Below are 5,706 nucleotides of genomic sequence, written 5' to 3'. Positions count from 1 at the left end.
AGGGACTTGCTTTGTCTCAGATGAGACTTTGGACTTGGACTTTTGGGTTAATGCTGGAATGAGTTAAGACTTCGGGGGATGGCTGGAAGGGCATGATTGTGTTTTGAATTGTGAGGACAGGAGGTTTAGCAGGGGCCAGAGGTGGAATGATATGGTTTGGCTGTGTCCCCACCCAAATCTTATCTTGAATTGTAGTTCCCATAATCCCCACGTGTTGTGCACAGGACCCAGTGGAGACAGTTGAATCATGGGCGTGGTTCCTGCCATCCTGTTCTCTTGAGAGTGAGTTCTTCTGAGATCTGATGGTTTTATAAGGGGCTTCCCCCTTCCCTGGGCATTCATTTCTCTCTCCTGCTGCCACGTGAAGAAGGACGTTTGCTTCCTTACCCACCATGATTGTAAGTTTCCTGAGGCCTTGCCAGCCTTGTGGAACTGCGAGTCAATTAAACCTCTTTTCTTTATAAATTACCCACTCTCAGGCAGTCCTTTATAGCAATGTGAGAATGGGCTAATACAGATGGGAAAACAGCAAAATTCTTAATGTCCTCTATTTTATTTTTATGGTTTCAAGTACTATTTTGTGCAGACACTGTCCTCTTTTCCCTTCTAATCGGCCTCCTAAGAGGGAGAGGCCGGGCTCAGGGTTAACTGTTCCCGTGTGGGGGTTACCATCAGCCTCTGTGCCGTTTAGTGGAAGGGCTGTCACTCCCCATCATAAACCAAGCCCATCTAAGCCTGGACCCCTTTCTGGATTCTTGGCCCCCTCTGTCTATCCACTGCCATGCTCTCTGCACAGTGGTAGCTTTTTGGTAAGCTGGAGTTTTGTTTTTTTTTCCCTTTCTTTCTTTTTGGAGACATGGTATTGCTGTGTTTCCCAGGTTGGAGTGCAGTAGCGCCATCTTGGCTCACTGCAGCCTCAACCTCCCAGGCTCAGGTGATCCTCCCACCTCAGCCTCCCAAGTAGCTGAGACTTACAGGTGTGCTGTGTGCCACCATGCTGAGCTAATTTTTATTTTTTTGTAGAGATGGGGTCTCCCTGTTATTTTCAGGAAATTCTCACATCTGGTAGAGTAGGACCTCATTCTTCAAGAGCATCTTGGCTCTTCCCAGTCCTCTGCGTTTCCATATAAACCTTGGAAGCAGCTGTTGAGTCTCTGAAACAAAACCAAATTCTGAGTAGCGCTGCAGTCTGTGACATCTTCCTGTACTGAGTCTTCCCACCTGGGGATGTGCAGTATTTCCTCCTTTACCTAGGACTTCCGTCTCTTGTGTTTTTGTAGATTTTGTGCTGTTGCATTTATTTTTTTAGGTTCTTTTCCTATATGATTGTTGCTTTTGATACTACTATGCATTATCATTTTCCCTCCTCAATTTCATTTGCTGTTTGTCAGGGCTGGAATTGTTTTCTAGACAGGCTGGGATAACTATGAAGTAATGTGTTCCCTTTACCCTATAATTCTGTTTCTAAAACAGTTTTACTGATTTATAATTTATAGAGCATAAAATTCCCTCACTGTAAGTGTGCAGGTCAGTGACAGGAAATGCGTGTTGTGCAGCCAGCACTGCCCTCCGCCTTTCCCACGTGAGCCGCGTGCTCTGCATCTGGTTTCTTCCCTGGATGCGGTGTTTTGGAGGCTCGTCCATGCCGTGACATGGAGCGATGCTTATTGCTTTGCAGTTGAACGATGTGCCGCTCTGTGGCCACATTTGTTCATGGTGCCTCCTTAGCTGCTGGAGGCTTGGACTGTTTCCCTTTGGGGTTACTGTGAAAAATGCTACTCTATTTGTGTGCAAGTCTTTGGACACAAGTTTCATTTTTCTTGGGTACAGTCTTAGTGGAGTTGCTGGTTCACAGTGTTGTATGTCTTTTAAAAAACGGTTTTCCAGTGTGGGCTTCCTTTTTTTTTTTTTTTTTTGAGAGAGTGTCGTCTTTGCCAGGTGAGTGCAGTGGGTGCTGCCTCCCAGGTTCACACCATTCTCCGGCCTCAGCCTCCTGAGTAGCTGGGACTACAGGCGCCCGCCACCACGCCTGGCTAATTTTTTGTATTTTTAGTAGAGACGGGGTTTCACCGTGTTAGCCAGGATGGTCTTGATCTCCTGACCTGGTGATCTGCCCGCCTCGGCCTCCTAAAGCGCTGGGATTACAGGCGTGAGCCACCACGCCCAGCCCCCATACTTTTTTTTTTGTAAAGACAGAATCTCACTCTTATCACCCAGGCTGGAGTGCAGTGGCATGATCTTGCCTCACTGCAAACTCCACCTCCTGGGTTCAAGCAATTCTCCTGCCTCAGCCTCCTGAGTAGCGTGGATTGCAGGCACCCACCATCATGCCCAGCTAATTGTTTTATTTTTAGTGGAGACGGAGTTTCACCATGTTGGCCAGGCTGCTCTCGAACTCCTGACCTCAGGTAATCTGCCCACCTCGGCCTCCCAAAGTGCTGGGATTACAGGTGTGAGCCCCCAGGCCCGGTCGAGTGTACTGTTCTACAAAGTATGCAAGTTGCAGTTGTCCCACATCCTCACCAGCATTTGGTGTGTTCCTCTAAGCTACTCTAACTCATGTTTTTCTGTTAACTAGTGATGTGAAACCTCTTCATGGGTTTATTGGCCATTCTTATGTCAGTCTTTGGTGACATCATCTAAGTCCCCCTTTTTATTTTTTGAACATGCACAAAACTGCTGGTTACCCATTTTTAATTGAGTTATGTCCTTGAGTTGTAAGACTTTGTATATTACTTATAACTCTTAGTAATGGATCAACAAGGGGGAAAAAAAAGACTGGCAAATATTTTTCCCAGCCTGTGGCTTCTCTATTTTTTTTTTTAAAAAAGCTGTCTTTTGGCCCAGTGTGGTGGCTCACATCTGTAATCCCAGCACTTTGGGAGGCTGAGGCTGGAGGGTTGCTTAAGCCCAAGATTTCAAGACTGGCCTAGGCAACATAGCAAGACCCCATCTCTACAAAAAATACAAAAATTAGCCGCACATGGGGGTATGCACCTGTGGTCCCAGCTACTCGGGAGGCTGAGGCTGGATCTGGAGGACTGCTTGAGGCTGCAGTGAGCCACGATCATGCCACTACACTCCAGCCTGGGTAACGGAGCAGAGCCTCATCTCAAAAAGAAAAAAAAAAGTTGTCTTTTTAAAGCACAAAAGTTTTTCACTGTGACAAGTTCCAACTGATTTTTTCTTTCCTCTAACAACTCTTTGCCTAACCCAAAATGACAGAGATGTTCTCCTGCAGCTGCTTCTGAAAGTCTGATGGCTTCAGCTATTGCATTTAGGTCTGTGATGCGTTTTGAGTTACTTTATGAGGATATGAGGAAGGGTCTCAAGTCACTTCTTCCACAGATACCTAACTGTCCCAACACCATGTGTTAGACTCTCCTTTTCCCAACTGAAATGTCTTGGCATCTTTGTTGAAAAATCAGATGGCCATGAATACAAGGATTTATTCTAGACTCTGACCCGTTGATCTTCATGCCCTTCCTTGCACCACTGTCACACTTTATTTTTGAGAAGGAGTCTTGCTCTTATGGCCCAGGCTGGAATGCAGTGGCACGATCTCAGCTCACTGCAACCTCCACCTCCTGGTTCAAGCGATTCTCCTGCCTCAGCCTCCCGATTAGCTGGAATTACAGACATGCACCACCACACCCGGCTACATTTTGTATTTTTAGTAGAGACGGGATTTCACCATGTTGGCCAGGCTGGTCTCAAACTCCTGACCTCAGACGATCTGCCCACCTTGGCCTCCCAAAGTATTGGGATTACAGGTGTGAGCCGCCGTGCCCGGCCCACATTTTTTTTTTTTTTTTTTTTTGAGACAGTCTCGCTCTGTCACCCAGGCTGGAGTGCAGTGGCACGATCTCAACTCACTGCAACCTTTGCCTCTTGGGTTCAAGCAGTTCTTCTGCATCAGCCTCCCGAGTAGCTGGGACTACAGACACCCGCCACCACACATGGCTAATTTTTGTACTTTTAGTAGAGACGGGATTCCACCATATTGCCCAGGCTGGTTTTGAACTCCTAACCTCGTGATCTGCCCGCCTCGGCCTCCCAAAGTGCTGTGATTACAGGTGTGAGCCACCACGCCTGGCCTGCCACTCACACTTTATAGTGAGTTTTGAAATTAGGCAGCCTGAGCCCTCCAACTCATCCTGTTTCAAACCTGTTGTGGCTTGTCTAGATTCTTGTATTTCCATATAAATTTAGAATCTGCTTGTCACTTTCTCCAAAATACCTGCTGGGATCTTTTTTTTTTTTTTTTTTTTTTTTTTTTTTTTTTTTTTTTTTGAGACAGTCTTGCTCTGTTGCCCGGGCCGGAGTGCAGTGGTGCGATCTTGGCTCACTGCAGGCTCCGCCTCTCGGGTTCAAGTGATTCTCCTGCCTCAGCCTCCCGAGTAGCTGGGACTACAGGCGCCTGCTGCCACAGCCGGCTTTTTTTTTTTTTTTTTGTATTTTTAGTAGAGACGGGGTTTCACCGTGTTAGCCAGGATGGTCTCGATCTCCTGACCTCGTGATCCGCTGACCTCGTGATCCGCTGGCCTCGGCCTCCCAAAGTGCTGGGATTACAGGCGTGAGCCACCGCCCCGGCCCCTGCTGGGATCTTAATAGGGACTGCATGGGATCCATGGGCCCATCTGGGGAGACGGAAATCCTAATAGGAGTCTCCTACCCAATGAATGTGGGCTGTCTTTCCATTTCTGTCAGCAATGTCTTGTATTTTCAGTGTATACATCTTCAGTTTCCTTCACCAAGGTGGTTCCTAAGTGTGTGTTCTAGTTTCGATGCTAGTGAGTGGCATCTTTGTTTGGATTGTTCGTAGTCTATAGAAAGGCGATGAATCTGTTCACTCTGGATCCCGGGGCCCAGCTGAACTTCCTTGTTCCGGTTGTGTGTGTCCCGTAGGCCTTGCTATGTAGAGGGTCCTCGTGCTATGAATAGACACTTTTACTTTTTCCTTTCCAATACATATTTTTTTTAGCATCTTATTAAACGCCTTGTTCCTGCCTTTAGAGGGAACCATTGTCACCCACCATGAATGACGCTGCCAGCTGTGTTTCTCACGGGTGCCATGGGAGGCAGAATAGAGCTCACCACAAAGATGGCCACATTCTAACCCCAGGCCCTGGGATGATGTGACGTCACACCACCAAGAGGAGGTGCCAATTTCAGGTGAGTTCCCCAAAATGGAGTAGCATGGCTTTTCCAGGTGAACCTAGGGAATCGCGCGGTCCTTAAGAGCAGAGGAGGAGTTGCCTGAGGCACGAAGGACTCGACCTGCTGTTGCTGGCTTTGAAGATGGCAGGAAGGGCCACGAGCCAAGGGTGCCTGTGGAAAGGATAGGGATACAGAACCTCCCCCAGAGCCTCTGCAGGGAACGCAACCCTGCCCAAACCTCCACACCTTCCTTTTAGTCCCATGACACCCATGTCAAAGTACCGACCTCCAAACCGCAAAGTACACCTGTGTTTTGGTTTTTGGGTTTGTTTTTTTTGAGATGGAGTATTGCTCTGTCACCCAGGCTGGAAGTGCAGTGGCACGATCTCAGGTCACTGAACTTGGGCCTCCTGGGGGCAAATGATCCTCTGGTTTCAGCCTTGTGAGTAGCTGAGACCACAAACATGCACTCCCATGCCTGGTTAATTTTTGTTGTTTGTTTTTTTTTTTTTGGTTTATTTTGGTAGAGACAGGGTTTCGCTATAT

Source organism: Hylobates moloch, unplaced genomic scaffold, assembly GCF_009828535.3.
Source record: "Hylobates moloch isolate HMO894 unplaced genomic scaffold, HMol_V3 SCAFFOLD_23, whole genome shotgun sequence".
Classification (NCBI taxonomy): domain Eukaryota; kingdom Metazoa; phylum Chordata; class Mammalia; order Primates; family Hylobatidae; genus Hylobates; species Hylobates moloch.
Note: the sequence above shows the minus strand (reverse complement) of the source record.